Source organism: Myotis davidii, unplaced genomic scaffold, assembly GCF_000327345.1.
Source record: "Myotis davidii unplaced genomic scaffold, ASM32734v1 scaffold1012, whole genome shotgun sequence".
Classification (NCBI taxonomy): Eukaryota; Metazoa; Chordata; class Mammalia; order Chiroptera; family Vespertilionidae; genus Myotis; species Myotis davidii.
The window spans coordinates 1,301,650-1,318,857 of record NW_006283769.1 but is presented as its reverse complement, the minus strand read 5'-3'; the positions used below and the strand labels follow the sequence as shown (position 1 = coordinate 1,318,857).

At 37.7% G+C, this 17,208-nt stretch overlaps 1 pseudogene; it reads left to right on the top strand.

The window, feature by feature from the left end:
• The first annotated feature begins 3,655 nt into the window (after positions 1–3,655).
• Positions 3,656–17,208, top strand: part of LOC107183658 — a 25,085-nt pseudogene continuing 11,532 nt past the window's right edge.

Below are 17,208 nucleotides of genomic sequence, written 5' to 3'. Positions count from 1 at the left end.
TTAAATAACTTGTCCAAGTTAACCCGGCTGGTAAGTAAGAGATTATTTGAATTCAGTCCTGCTGCCAAAGTCCATGCTCATACACACTGCACAATACTGCCTCTCCAGAGTGTCTTTTGTCTCTGATTCTCAATTATATGGCTCATAATTAAGTGATATGAACATTTAGAAAAACAGTTGAAGCATGTTTTGTACATAACTGTGCTTTTTAATGTTTTGAATAACAGAAAAATGATCTAGCTTCAAATTAGAGGAGCATGCATGCATATGAAGAGCTGCTCTCCCAGAACCTAAAGACTGGATTCTGAGACTTCCTTTTTTTAAAAAAAATCCTCACCTAAGAATATGTTGAGAGAGAGAGAGACAGAGAGAGAGAAATAGAAATATTGGTTGCTTCCTGTACATGCTCCAGCTAGGGATTGAACCTGGGAACTAGGTATGTGCCCTGACTGGGAATCAAATGTCCAACCTTTTGGTGTATAGGATGATACTCCAACCAACTGAGCCACCTGGCCAGAGCTGATGTTATGTTCACCATCCTCATTATATACACATCGGGGAACATTTCTCTCTCCTTTAACTCTTAGAGTGCCAACCTTCTCAGGTTAAGAGCGACACATAAGATCTAGAAAGCTGGAGAGAGGATACCTACCCACAGTTACATCTATTCCATGGAGACAGAGAAAGCAAAGGGAGCTGTGGTCACCCGGTATCCAGCTTGTACCAAAACTTATTATGGGGATTCAGAGATGTCCAGCACCCTCAGCAGAACAATATTCCCATACCTCTAACCTTCAATAACTGCACTTCTTATTCTGCTTATTGAATTCTTCATTATTACTCAGAGTTTCCACTTTTTCTTTCTAGTTTCTATTCCTGGGAAGCAGTGTTTTATAGACTTAAACACATTTTTAAACTAAAAATACAACATCTGGATTTGAATACTTACTCTGGTACTTAATAGCGATATAAGCTCTCTTGGCCTCAATTTCCTCACCTATAAAATTAAGATTGATAATAATACTCATACAATAAAGTTGTTCTTGGGATTTAATGAAGGTTTAAAACTGACTTTGGGTGGTAAATACATAATACAGATGATGTATTATAGCATTGTACACTTGAAACCTACATAATCTTATTAACCAATGTCACCCCAATAAATTTATTTTAAAATAAAAAACTGTGCTGTAAACCATTATACCTGGTACAAGTATATCATAACTCTCTTTCTTAGAAATGAACACCTGCAGAAAAGAGAACATGGTTTGCCAGGTTCTGAGTTATGGCCCCGGGCTTCCATAGCATCATCACCTGAATAAATATTGGACAATGGTGCCAACAGTGATAGTCCGTTATCATGGCTTACATTTTGCTGATGGAGTGAAATGGCTTGGGTAGTTATTAAAATTTCTACATTATGTCTGTCTTGTCCCACTAATCCATTTTAAAAATCAAAATAGTGCACAAGGTCACCGAACCATTCTTTTCTACTTCAACAAAAAGAGTCAGTGTAAGTAACTCCTCTCAGAGCTGAAAAGGCGAGTGGCATTTCAATTACCACAGCACTTCCTGGGCTGTCTGCCTCAATGAACATGTGATGTTTTCAGTACATCCATCCCTAAGGCTGAAGAATGGCAGAAAAGAGTCATGGAGCAACTTCAAACAGCACAGAATCAAACCTTTGCTAAAGTACTCCAACAAGCACTGATAACCAGTGGCAGAACCACCACCATACAGAACAAAGGACCACAAGACCTTTAAGCTGGAGGAGAAAAACCTTCACAATTATCTACCCTTTGGTTCTTTAGGGCACAGATAATAAAACTGAGAACCAGAGCCACCAAACTATAGTGGAATGGATTTCTCGTTAAGAAAGTTAATAGGCCGAAACCAGTTTGGCTCAGTGGATAGAGCGTCAGCCTGCGGACTCAGAGGTCCCGGGTTCGATTCCAGTCAAGGGCATGTACCTGGGTTGCGGGCACATCCCCGGTGGTGGATGTGCAGGAGGCAGCTGATCGATGTTTCTCTCTCACCAATGTTTCTAACTCTCTCTATCTCTCTCCCTTCCTCTCTGTGAAAAATCAATAAAATATATTTTAAAAAAAGAAAGTTAATAGTAAAAACCATAGTAAAGCAAAGATCTAACTCCAGATATAAGTCAAGGTCAAGCCCTCCCTGAATTTCTCAGAAAAGCTTCCATGATTACACCATTCATCTATCATCAGAATCTACATGATTTCCACTAAATCTTTGCCACCTAGTTGACTAGCACTCAGGTGTTAAGTTTGATTCCTCCTCCCTCTATCTTACAGGAATTTTCATATGGGACTTTCTCAGTTTTTCCAGCATCTCTGGACCTATTCTTCTTTTCCTCCTTTTGCCTTCGTGTTTTCACAAGTTCCACTCCCATTCCCTTTTAATCTCTGGTCACTATTAGCATGATTCATCCAGAAAGAATCCTTAAAATCAAACTAAAAAAATGTCAAATGCACTTGATATGCACTCAGGGGCATGGAGACCAAGGAAGAAAAGGGAAAACATTGATTTGAGTTTAGTGAAAACGGGAAAAGACTTTAGTTTGGGCTAAAGCATAAAAGAGAATGAGAGGAAACGAGAGGTTGGCGGTATTGCAATGTTGGACAGAAATTGTTGTATACGTAATACCCATTTGAGAAATGTTGAAATGATTTTTAAAACTAAAAGTCTGCAATACTGTATAATTGCTTATTCTCTTTTATTAATAAAGGTCATTTCAATTCATTATATGAAAAGAAAATATCCAAATGCAAATAAACCTTACCCAAAAGTTAGTTCTCCCCAACCTTCTCATGAATTGCTTATTTCAGAAAAATGATTTATATGTTTTTACTGATTTCAAAGAGAGAAAGGGAGAGGGAGAGATAGAAACATCAATGTTGAGAATCATCAACCAGCTGCCTCCCACACACACCCCCACTGGGGATCAAGCCGGCAACCCTAGCATGTGCCCTGACCTAGAATCCAACTGTGACCTCCTGGTTAAAAGGTTGATGCTCAACCACTGAGCCGTACCAGCCAGCCATAAATTGCTTACTTTGTGTCAGGTTCCTAAATGCTCCAAATACAGTATTATAAGGAAGTTGGTCCTCTTACGACCCCATTGGAAGATGGGGCTAAGTAAGATGCAACAATTCGCTCAAAAGTAAGGTTGAGGGATTTGAAATCAGGTTGTCTGCCCCACATGTACACTCTTCATTATGACATCATACTGTCCCATTTGATGTAAGGCCTGGATCCCTGGAGAATATGTCTGGCCAAGCGGAGGAGCCAATCAAAGTTTGTGGGTTTGGACTTTCAAAGTAAACTCAAACCTTTTGGCATTGACGTTCTCTTTGTGGTAGACAAAATGCAAACTTCTATTTGAAAAGGGGAAAAGAAAGTGGTCTAAATGGCTTCAAGGCTTTTGAACATCAAATAGTCCTTACCAAAGAACAGTACAATCACTCAAGTGTGTCCAAATCAAAAAATACATGGATTTGACAGAAATCTGATTCACAAAATACCCAGAGCCATTTCGTGGTTATCATGGTTCCAAGTTAAATAGAAAGCTCTGTCTTGCCTTATTCTCCCCAATAATTAATTCCTGATTGGGTATTCCTGCTTTTCCAAGGGCATGCCAGTGGATACACATTGGGAAGCTTCACCAGGAAATGGTGTTGGCAAGACCGAGAAGTTTGGCATGGTGGGTGGCTTGGGGGCAGGCCTGGCTGGAGCTGCTCCTTTCATATGGCCCAAGTCAGCAGCAGCAACAACTGTAGGCACTTTCAGTCTGGAAGTTTCACAATGGGTGAGTTTTTTCCATGTCCTTCAAAGTCTATGGATGGAGGGATGGGCAAGTAATTGTGCCTGCAACTTGGGCAGCTAAGATCAAAGCAAGGGAAATTGTACAAATTGCCCACTTGAATACTAAAGAAGCAAAGGAAGCCAAGTCAACTCAACCAAATAGTGCTTCTTTTTCTTTGAATTCTTTATTTTTCTGATCCAGAAGTTTGAGTTTTAAATGGCTGGTTAACAAAGCAGCAGAAGTGGCTCACAGTCAAGATGTTGCGATTGCTACCAGAAAACCTGACTTAAAAAAAAAAAAAAGAAGAAGAAGACCTGGACTTTCTATTTTGCTGCCAGTGAAGATAATAAGCTGGCACAATTCAAATAATCATGTCAGGAAATCTAAGCTATAATGGTTTACAAAAGAGCACTGATTTAGAAGAAGAAATGAACTAGAGCCAGGATACAGCTGGAGCATGAACGTCTTGCAGAACATATTTCTTATCTAAAAAATGAGAGAGCTGGACTACCTTCTCCATCAGTCTCCCCAGTCTAACCTCCCCCAAGACCTGGGATTATGTTAAATGTGTGTGTGGAACTGGATAGACCACTTGAGTCAAGGGGCTTTCAGTTATGAGTCATAGATAACACCCACCAATGCTGATGGTTCTTGTTAAAGATCTGTTAGGTTAGAACACTCCAGAGCCCTCTGCTGAAAGTGAGTAAACTGGGCTTGACCTAGCTCTCACATTGGTTTAGTTATGTGACATTGGGCAAGCCAACTACCTTTATTTACTTCATCTGAAAAAAATGAGACTAATCCTTATATTTTTATTACTTGATTCCTAAATATTCACTATTAGTTATTCTTATGACCCCCTGTAAAATTATGTTCAATACAATTTTAATATTTCTTAAACTAGAATAATATTAAGTAGGTTCCAGTCTATTTTAATACTCAAGTACCTATGAAATAGGGACAGCATCTTGAATCCCATTTTCTTTAACATAGAAATAATGTGAAGTTCATGAATCTAAGTCGGTGCTCAGAAAAAAATATCTATCAGTCACAAACAAAAAAAAAAATCTTTCTGCTAATAAATCACAGATCAGTTAATCAACAGAAAAAAATTAATCACACTGGTTACTTGGTATTGTTAATTAATTAGAAGGGAGATGAGATCAAAGATGTTGCCAAGGGAGAATGAAAACAGGCAACAACATACACTAGAGCCCTCACCTAGCCAAACGCTGTCACCAGTTCTTATTTGTGTCTCATTCCAACGAGACCACTATCTGTTTACTTGGAGCATTGGCATGTTTCCTATGAGCCCAGCTGCATCTTAGCAAACTGGAAAACAAACACCCCTTGGCTCTATAATCCCAATTTATCAACTAAAATTTACTGGTGACTTATAGTCACTATGTTGAAAGGGTCAAGAATACTTTGTTATTCCCAGATAGCTTACATGACTTGTTTGCATTGTCTTGGGTTCCTTAGTTTAGGAAATTTGGTGATTCTGATGTATTGTTCCCAATGTTCTCTCTCAGGTATTAAGTTTACTTAAAACCCCAGGTCTTTAGAAATGGAAATTAAAGACTTATATAAACCCACAGATTTCAAAAATTCAAACACCTTTCCAATGAGGCCAAATTCTCACATCCTTCATTCTTAAACAGAAACACTCCATATTTATGTACATAAAAGAACCCTAAAAAATGAGGCAATATTGACTTGTTTGGAGAGTAACTGCTCATGGACTAAATGACTTATGTAATCCCCATGTATACTAGAATATAATTTGAGGATAGGGTCCCATTTTTGACACTTTATCCAGCTTTTTCCATCCTCTGACCACCATCTACCCAAATATCCCCACCACACAAACACTGTCCACTACCAGTTCTGTAAGTGCCATAGAGTGAATGACTAACTGAATTCCCGTTTTATTTCCACTTCATTTATGGTGGAAACAAACTAAGTTTTGCCTTTGTTCAAATCTTCTAATACCGTCGTCCCATCCCACTCAGAGGAGAAGCCAAAGTCTGTGATCGGCTTGAGACCCTTCCAGTTGTGGTCTCTCACCTCTTTGCCGTCTACTCTCCTGGCCCACTCCATCCAGGCCACACTGTCCATGCTTCTACTTCCGGGCCTTTGCAATCGTGGTTCCTGCAGCCTGGAAACTTTCCAGCTGGGGCATTCCAGAGACTGCTTCTCGCTCCCTTGCCTCCTTTGTTTTACTCAAATGTCACCTCTTAACAAGCCTTTTCTCTCCACTCCTCCTAAAGTTTCAACCCCCGTGCCACTTTGTCTCTTGAACACTTAACCTTACGAGGCCTAGAAATTATTGCATTTCTTTCTTTTGTATAGAATATATCCCTGTACTAGAATGTAAAATTCATAAAGGCATTTATTTGTATTTGTATTTTTTTAGAACTTACCTAGAATTTAATAAATACTTACGGAATGAACAGACACATTTTTGGAAATTTATACTTACAGTCTAAAAATAGTACAGGTACTGACTGATTAGGTGGTATAACTGTCCTTGTATCCCTATTCTTTCGGGTAGAAATCCCTCAATCCTTCCTCCCAATATAGGCCTCAAAAAGTTTTCTCTTCTCTCCTCTAAATCCATGTTTGTGATACTTGGATAATCTTCATCACAATCAACTTGTATCTTTGCTAAATATGGAGATTCCTGGCCCCCAATTCATGCCAATACCTCTGAGGAGAGAAGGAGACCTTTGCAACCTGTATTTTTAATAAAATCTCCTGATGATACTTCTGTACACTTAAGTGTGAAAGCCACTGACAGAAATAATCTATGACCCATTTATCTCTGAATGTCTTTTTTTCTGTTGTACTATGGTATACATATTCATGTCTGTCTAATTACCAGGGACATATCCACGTGGCTCCCCTTAAGTTGCTGAGTAGAGACTTGTAGATGCTTAACCAATTTTATGTGATGGATTTGGGTGGAGAGGATGAGAAAAACAATAACAACCATTATAATAAAATTTATTTTGACCCTAAAACACTTCCTTTCACTAAGTAGATTTTGAGACTTAATTACTTTCAAGTGTGAATGATGAAGGTATTTTTTCCTTTACACATATGTATACCATGTCAAAGCTTTGAATATTTTAGTAACAGTTTAGGTTGAACAAGTCAGCTGCTTCTCTTATGAAGTAACCTACTTTAGATAAAATCTTCAGTTAACATTCAGAAATCAAATAAATCTTCCAAATACATCTTACATCATTCGACCCATGGAAATCTATTGAGAAACACCAGCGTCACTTACTTGCATTCTCAGGAGCATTTATCGATATAGCTTTCTGCCTCTAATGACTAGGAAAAGAAGGAAACCATCTACTTCTCAAAAACCTTTAAACAACCCAACTGCAAGCTGACCTAAGATTCTTACAGTGAGTGGAAGATTTTACAAGGCAAGAGGGAAATAAAACTTGTTTGTTTGTTTATCTAACTAGCACACACATTTTTCAAACAACTTGGCATCACCCACAATGCATCTGGCCAAACACTTTTCCCCCGTAATTTTTATAACCAAAGACATTTTCAGGGAAATTTAATCCACATGTTTCTGATTCATTCCATACTCAGTAATGTTTCAGTAACGGTTATTTGATTTCAAGAATTTTGGAAAAGATTATATTATCAGCAGTTCCTAAGACTGCAGGTAACTCAGTGTAAATAATGAGGCAGATTCAGGCATACAAAGATTCACCCAAATTCAATTGGACAATCGCAGGGGGCCAATCTTTTCCTCAAGGTTCTGGGTAGTTGAAGTAGCATGTTTTGACTTCAAATTCCCAGGGTGAGCAAATCAGAATTAGTTTTCCAGCAGTTCTATTTGCATGGTAACTCCACTCCAGAGAGTGACCTATTCTGTAAATAGTGGGTACATAAAACATGCCAGGTATGTTGCTGTAGAAAGAGAGAGAGAGAGAGAGAGAGAGATAAGACTAGTGTTGACCTTAAAGAACTCTCGATTTAGTAGATGAGTATAAGATCCAGTGACATAATATCAATATTCTATCTTAAAACTTTAAGATAGACTGCCTACTTCTCTATGTAATCTATGTCACAAACTCATTAAAATCCTAATATACACAGACACACACACAGGACTGCAATATTACATGTCAACAACTAAGAACTTATTCTATTCAATATAACCCTAATTTATATTTTATCCTACATGGCACACAAAGCATTTTAAACATAGTACATGTTTAAAATATATTTTAATAATAATAATGTGAATATGTAAAATATAATTTATTTTCTGGCTTGTTTTATGGGTTAACCTACAAAACTAAAAAGAATAAGATTGAAATTGATGATGCTTGAGACTGAAGAACTAAGCTGGAAAAGCAATGAGTGCCTTTTAAATGTTAGACTTCAAACTAAATTCTAGGCTCTTTACAGAGAGAATAAATACCATGGTTATGCCGTTACTACATTCGACGCAGCAAAAGCTTCTGCAATAGAACTAGTGGTTACTACATTCCACCTAACCAAATGGTCTAGCTATAAAATGGTCTAGCACAGCACCATTTTATAGTCATTCAGATAGGCCATGTACCTCAGATGAGAACCTAACTGTGCATGTCCTCTTAATAAAATGTTGGTCTGTACATTTGGTTTTTTTTATTGAATGGTTGATCTAAAATCGCAGTCATGTTACACATTTAAACTTTTGACTTTTCAATTTATATATTTTACTCAAATGCATTTCTAAATGAAACCATTACATTTACTCTGCAGATTGAGTCACATTACATTTTTCAAAAATGGCTTCAACAGTAACTTCATCCTACATGCTTTCCTAGAGTATGACCTTGTCACACTTCCATCAAGAACTGGAGTCCATTTCTCTAATCCCCTTGAATCTGGGAGGCCTTGTGACTGCTTTGAGCAATAAAAGAATAGGTCTGATGTGTCACTGTGTGCCAGTTCCAGGCATATCACTTAATTGACTTGGAGCTTCTGATTTCTTCCTCTTGGAAGCCAGCCATCATGTAAGAAATGTGATTACCTCAAGATAACAGTGCTGTGAGAAGCCCAAGCCACATGAAAGCCCGTGAAGGATGAGACCTCATGTAGAGAGTGACAGGCCAAGGAACACCAAGGCACCTGCCATGTGAGTGCAGAAGCCAACTTGGAGGTGTATTCTCCAGCTCCAGCTGCCTCAGCTGACATCATAGTCATAAGAGATAAACCGCCAGTCAAGCTATTCCCAAGTTCTTCACCTCCAAAACCATTAAGTAAAATAAAAATGGTTATTTAAGCTCTAAATTTGGGGGGTTTTGCTATGAAGCAACAGATAACCAAGACACAGACTCTTTGGGAGCTTCCTGCTCTATACACAAACCTGCACTAACCTGTGAAAAGAAAGGTCTAAGAGATCTAGAAAATAAGTCCATGCACTCAAGAAGTGTACAATCCAGCCCTAACCGGTTTGGCTCAGTGGATAGTGTCAGCCTGCGGACTAAAGGGTCCCAGGTTCGATTCTGGTCAAGGCATGTACCTTGGTTGCGGGCACATCCCCAGTAGGGGGTGTGCAGGAGGCGGCTGATCGATGTTTCTCTCTCATCGATGTTTCTAACTTTCTATTCCTCTCCCTTCCTCTCTGTAAAAAATCAATAAAATATATTAAATTTTTTTAAAAAAGAAATGTACAATCCAGTGAGCGCCAGACAGTGTATTTACTACAGGAGAATGACCAACAACAAATCAAGAGCTACAGGTGATAAATTATTAATGATAACAGAATCATGACTTCTGGAATAAAAGAGAAAATTCATGCTCTGACTCTTGTTCAGCAGCCAGAGAAGATTTCTCACGGGTAAATTGCATCTTTAGATGATGATGGGTTAGAATTATTGGGAAGAGGGAGGAAGGCCTTTTGTGAGGAAATCAGTATGAAAAAACATAATATAGAGAAAACAAACCAAAAGAAGGAGGGGAGGGAGGAATGGGAGAAAGAAAGAAACAAACAAAAGAGCAAGAAAAAAAAGAGAGATTTAGAGGAACCATAGAGAAACTGGTTTTGCTGGAATAAAGGGATAATTGGGGTTGAGAAAGTATATTTTGAGACAGAAAGTTGTATTTGAGGTAGAGAAATAAATACAAATATTTGTATAAATACTTATACATACATACACATATATATATATGCATTATATATTTATATGTATAAATATATATAGTGAGCTCTAACCTAAGGAGCTAAAAAGAATACACACACAAAGGCTTGTTATAAACCCTAAGACGTCACACCACTAATTTGGATGCAGGCTTGATTTCACAAAGTGAAGACATAAAATAAATAAATAAGTAAACAAATGGGTGTCACACTCAGTTTAACCACATTTGCATATATCACCACCGAGAGTGCCAACTGAGCTAAATGTCAGGGGTGAGCAGCCAGCCCTGGTCCTGGCCCCACTTAACAAGTTTAATAGCTTTTGCTGTATTTGGGAATCTAAAAAGCAGATTAGCATATCTGGTAGGCTCCCTTGTGCTGCTGATACTCCCATGGGACTTTTTACTTGAACTGATATTGGAAAATTGGTAAATTTTGCAGTGTCACTGGACTTATGGAGCTCTAGAATGGACCTTAAGGATAATCTAGTTCAACTACCTTCTGTAAGCCAAACCTATGGTACTCAGATTCTGCCTGCTTAGGAGTAGGACTTGAACTCAGCCTCCTACTAATCAGTTCAACCCCCTTCTTCCAAAAAACTATTGATATCTACACTGAGGGTTCTGTCAACATGTCTAGAAGGAAGCATAGTAGAATGAAACATTAGAAAAAAGTTCAAAGACCTGGATTAATTCTGCTACTCTCTGAGATATTAAGCAAGAAAGTTGCTTTCCCTAAATATCAGGATTCTATTCTAAGAATTATTCATGCATTCAGTCATAGGCACAGACTATATACCAGGCAGTGTTCTAGAAACTTATGTAAATATAACACAATAATAAAGAGTGATATGACCTGACTTCCATAATCAAGGATTATTCTGGCTGCTGTGTTGAAAATAGACTGTAAAGGGGCAAGAGTGGCAGAAGGGAGACAAGTTAAGTTAGAGCCTACTGTAATTATCTAGTGGGTGACGAATGTGGCTTGGACCAGGGTAGTGATGGAGGAAACAGAGGAAGGTGGTTAAATTCTGGGTATGTTTTAATGTAAAGCCATCAAGGTTTCCTGATTAATTAAATATGACGTGGGGAGTAAAGAGTCAAAGAGACTCCAAAGTTTGGTACCTGAGCAACTAGAAAGATGCAATTATCATTGATTGAGATGAGAAAGGCTTGAGGTGAAAGAGGTGTGGGGGCAAGATCTAGAGATAATTTTAAAGACAATTTAAAATTAGAATGTCTAAAAAATAGCCCAATGGAAATATTGAGTGGGAATTTTAATATACAAATCTAGAGTTTTACTTGGCTGAAGATGTTAATGTGGGAATTGATAGCATATAGGCGGAAGACTCTAACTGTTAATACAATTATGTTGTATAGCACCTACAGATGGAAAGGTAGCCTTGTTTAAGCAACATTTTCTAAGGAGTACAAATTACCTGATTTTGTTCCTTTCTGTGTTAAAAAATGTTGCCTTAAAAAGTGAAGAATGCTCTATCAGTTAGCAAACTATAATAATAGTTGCAAGGATTCTTCAGTTTTAGACTTAATACAAGATAATAAAAAATAATTTTAAGTGATTAAATATATATTACATACTGAATACTATATGCATTTTACTAAAATGTTGATTCAAGTTTAAATTTCAAAGTTAATTTCATATTATTTACAGTGGGTTTCTGATGTCAGTTTTAGTTTCTCCTTATAACACTTTAAAACCTTTTATTCCAGTATTCTTAGAAAGGTGGGCTATAAGGGGTATTTCTCCTGTGTTTTCCAGTTTCTGAATATTTGCTTCTTTCTCTCCCCAATCTTCTTCCCTACTTATCTGTCCTGGGAACTGTCTTTGTCATATCATGGTCCTAGCAATTCAGATATTCTTAGTTTTCATTGGGATTTGGGACCCAAGTTCACTCTTAGATACCAAGCCACAGGATTACTAAGGAGCTTTCATTCTCCGCAGGGTCCTCTGCGAATGCTTACGGCCTGGCTGCTCTAAAGTTCTATAATCTTGGCACTCCATGTCTCTGCTGCTCCTCTACTTTTGATCAATTTGATTATTTGGTGTTTTATTTCCTGCCTCCTTCCACAAAGATTTTAGGTTGATTTCAATCAGCCATACAATTTGAAATATATATAAATGTATACCACGGAACAGATATTTCCAAGTGGTATTCCATGGATGGTGTACAAGCATACTAAACTCCGGCAATCACAAAATCCAGGTGTAGTTGGGCTGGCTACCTTTGGCCACAAGGAGCTTCCTCTCTCTTCTTCAGCATGCCGTGCAAATATAAGCATTTGCTTTCTGTTCTTGACCTGATAAAGGCTTAAAAATATACAAAAGTTATTAGCAATAAGATTCCTAGTGGCCAAAGCAAATAAGGAACCAGAGTAAGATTTTTTTAAAAGAAAAAAATTTATAATTGAGAAATCATAATTTTCTCTGAGAATAATTTTTCTAGTGCTCTCCTTTATGTAGTGGATACTGTCTTTAACCATGTACCTATATAGACACAACGGTGACTTTGGTGAAACACTACTCAATAAAATCAGCTTTATGATGACTCCAAACAACACAGTATTAGTGCCCTAATCTTGGTGGTATTGTTTGATCAAAGAGAAAAATGTGGACTATCTTGAAGACTTTGTGTCCTTTAGATAATTTTCCATAAATACGAGTTTTATTTTTTGAATAAAATTTGGTCATCAAAGAGTTCAAAAAACATTCCCCAGAGGAAACGTTCAGTGCAAATATCCTGTTACATATTTAACAACCAACTAGGCAGAACGTAAGGTTAACATTTTCTTATGAAAAAATCTAATCAAGACATGTATCTGAATGAAGGGCCACCTCACTTGGATGGCCAAAAAATTACTTACATGCAGTGCCAATATTTTCCTCTGAGAACAGGCCTAGTTTCAAGCTACAGATGGATTAATGGCCAATCAAAGCTTCAATCCTCTAGATCTATATGGCATGCCATAACAATTTTAGTTGGAAATTTTTAGACAGGAATTGCCAATCATCTTTCAGAATTGAAAGGCAATTATAATGATTCATTATAAATATGATGTCTATTTTGAAAACTATAGTATAGACATGCACCTTTTGAGATGTTTTCTACACCCCTGGGGTAAATAAATGACTTGCTGTTCTGAACTATTGGATATAAACCAATTAAATATCACTTGACATCTCTCAGGGTGGATAATTTGGATACCTGAGGGCTGATCTTAAACTAGCCTTTCTGGCAATAATATATAGAAAGACTAACTGAATATGGGGGTTATTTCTAGGGCACTAGAATACAATCCAATCATTAGTAATTACTCAAAATAACTAGTATTTTTTAATGCTTACAATGTGCCAAACTCTGTTCTAATTACATTTATTAACTCATTCAATCCTCACAACTTTTTGAGGTAAATACATTAGTGTCCTCATGTTACACATAATGAAACCCAGGTATTGCAAGATTATTTCACTTTCTTCAGATCACATAATTAGAAAGCAAAGGAATAGGATTCCAACCGTGGCAGTGTGGCCCAAGAGCTCACAGTTTCATTATTATTTTACTAGAAGCCCGATACACAAAATTCGTGCAAGAGTAGGCCTTCCTTTCCCCGGCTGCCAGCACCCCTTCCCTCTGGCACCCGGGACCTGGGCCTCATCCAGAAGGTTGTCCAGAAGGATGTCTGATCTAATTAGCATATTATGCTTTTATTATTATACTTCCTCTCAATATGGAGAATAATTATCTTTCTATCCTCATTCCCATGAAACATCTGTTCATCTCATCTAAGCAGTATATCATAACCTACAATTTCAAAAGCAGAAAGAGTAAAAAATATAAAATCACTGAAAATTACCATCATTTCTGCCATGTCTGTAGTCTTCTCTTAAGTTTTCTGAAAACTATAGTGGTTTTCTTTTTACTTATTTATCCTTGTTTTTTTTTTTTTTATTTGATAAAGAACTATGCCTTCCTGGTTGAGATCCAACCTATTTAGTGTTTTTCCTAGTAGGGCAGAAACCAAAGTACCAGGGCATTACTGTACAGACCCATTTCATTTTCTCTGAATGAAGAAACAATAGGTGACTAATGTTCAATTAAATTTCATGCTCAAGCCCTAGCTGGTTTGGCTCAGTGGATAGAGTGTTGGACTGTAGATTGGAAGGTCCCAGGTTTGATTCTAGTCAAGGGCACATGCTTGGGTTGCGGGCTCGATCCCCAGTAGGGGGAGTGCAGGAGGCAGCCGATCAATGATTCTCATCATTGATGTTTCTATCTCTTTCTCCCTCTTCCTTGCTCTCTGAAATCGATAAAAATATATTTTTAAAAAATAATAAATTTCATGCTCAAAATTTAGCTATACTTTAAAAAATAAAGTCTGCAAGAAAGCTTTTAGTAAACCCATGCATGATATGCTGTAGAATGTTATCTTTGGTCGCTTAGGTTTTTGAAGGTCCTTTTCATATTTGGGTAAAAAACCAAAGATGGTCCTTGAATTAACCACTCCTATTGTCAAGGAAGCCTTGGTGCATTCTAAAATTACACTTAGATTTAAAACACTTTAAATAGGAAATTATTACTTAACACGATATTGTATTAATGGTTGATGTGGAATTCTGTTCCCTGCCCATTTGTTTCCAATCTTTCTATCAGAAAATAGATAAAAGCTGAGATGGAAGAAAAACCATTAATAAATGGCACTTAAAAAAAGGGTTTCCTGACATGGCAGAAGAGTTTTGTCTCAGAGACATCTAGGAGAGGTTCATTTCTCTCTAGGTAAAAGTTGCTTCCTAATGTTAATGGGAGAATCATGTGGAAGTACAAACATAATTTTATGGGAGACTTTACAATAAAGAATTACTGTACTTTCTTTTTCAGAGGCCTTCTTCTAACATTTGTTTTTTTTCTTTTTCTCTTTCCTTTTTCCAGCTCTGCATGTTTCTGTTAAGTTTTTTAAAAATATTTTTCATTGATTTCAGAGAGGAAGGGAGAGAAAAAGAGAGATAGAAACATCGATGATGAGAAAGAATCATTAATCAGCTGCCTCACGCATGCCCCCCACTGGGAATCAAACTGACATCTCCTGGTTCATAGGTTGCTGAGCTACACTGGCTGGACCTCTGTTAAGTTTTTATTCTTTAGACGAGCAGGATGAGCCATTAGAGTGATGCTCACCTTCAACCAGTAAATTGGCAAAGATATAGAGGGAAAAAAGAAGTACCACAGAAATTATCAAAGAGGTTCTCTCACTGTCATGAAAAGTAAGGCCAGACTCCATCTCAGAGGAAAATGAACTGTGGAGCTGAATGTTTTATTAAGTAGCATTAATTGTGTTTACTAAGAATGAGGCAATTATCCAGTTCACAAAGTGTTTTATTTCTTTTATATTAATTTAGTACAGTACCTGCTACCTCAATTATTACCCTGTTTCAGGCATTTTACTAGGTCCCACGGATAAAATAATCCATTACAATTGGGCTCTGCCCTCAAATTGTTCACAATTTAGTGGGCATATATGCATGTACATAATGGATTTTAAGCTCACAGTCATAGAATCAATTGTACAAAACTGAATACAGTTCAGCAGTGAAAAGCTTAATCTTGCCAATTTGAGATATTTCTGGTTTAAAACTTAATATCATTATTGTTAACAAGTCAGTTAATTCCAGAGTCTCACTCTCACTGGTCCTTCCCTTCTTCATGGGTGGTGTCTGGTTTTGGAGGAGGCTCAGAACACTACAATATTCTGGAAGTTGTGGGGCCCAGAGAGGAGGCATATGCCTAGTCCAACATAATCACCTGACCTCCCTGCTGAGGTTTAATGTGCCCACTGGCCATGAAGCTGCTGACATTCATGGCACCCAGTATTCGGGGCACACAGTCTGTGTTCCACAAGCCTCTTCCGAGCCATCTGCCACTCCTCCTTCTCATGACCATAAGAAAATGTTGAATGTTTTCCCAGACCACTACAGCTCAGAGGCTTGTCTCAGATCTTCTCTCTGCTATTTCCTTTTTGCTAGTCCAACCTCTGCTCTGTCCTGGATGTTGGATCTCTAAAAGGTGGGAAGCATTTCCTGTGCTAATCATGTAGAGTGAGAAGAAAATATCTGCTTTTAGGTCCCCAAAATCAATCTATAGTTTCTTTCCCAATCAAGACTTAGGTTGAGGGAGACATGTAAGGATCCCCTCACCTTCTTCCAAACCTTCTCTTTATGTCTCCTTTTCTTGTGAAGTTTCTATCCCCCACCTCTCTGCATGGTAGCAAAATCTTTCTTTATATCAACAGGCATTCATCCACACTTTGGTCAATTACATAAAAGCCTGAAATCTCCAGACATTTGAAATTCAAAGCAGAGCAATGACTCCTTTCTTTGTCTCTTCACTTCTGCAATAATGTCCAATCCTGAGGACAATGATGCAGGAAGTCCCCATTGATGGGCCCATTAGAATAAAAAATACACAGTAGAGAATCTAACTAGTACTCTATTATGAACATATAACTTATCTATTTTTCTGCTAAGTCACCAACTACATTTGATACATGATTTATCTTCTTCCAGCTAACATGTGTTATCAGTCATGTAACTATCAGAGGATTATTTATAAATGTAACAGGAGATTAAAAAGAGATTCTTCCTCTCTTGGTTTTGGTTAGGCTACCTACTCACGTTCCAAAGTAAGCTTCTATGCTATCCCAGTAGGATTTATAAAAATGGTGGTAGAGAATCACTTTGTGATCTATTTACTAACTTTTCCATTAAGCCTGTAAAGTAAGTTGGGGAGACTAAGACAAGTTAGTAGAAAACTAGAGAGATTTCTTTCTTTGGAAAGAACTGTTGCTGTGCTGACCCACTAGGAGTAGCAGGACTAATCTAAAAAGCCTCAAGAATACTTGCATAGTTTAGTGCAAATGGTAGATTGTGGTATAATACCTGAGAGATTTAAAGAATAAGAAGCAGCAGAATAGAGGAAATATTTTGGGAAGTTAAGTGTATTTTCCTGTGGATTATCCTATCTAATAATAGAGAAACATGGTAATTAACCGTAACTTTGCTACCCTTCCCATTGGCTAATCAGCAAGATATGCAAATTAACTGCCAACCAAGATGGTGGCCGGCAGCCACGCAGCTGAAGCGAACATGAGGCTTGCTTGCTCCAGTGACGGAGGAAGCCAAGGTTCCCCACCTGACTTCAGCCCTGCTCTGT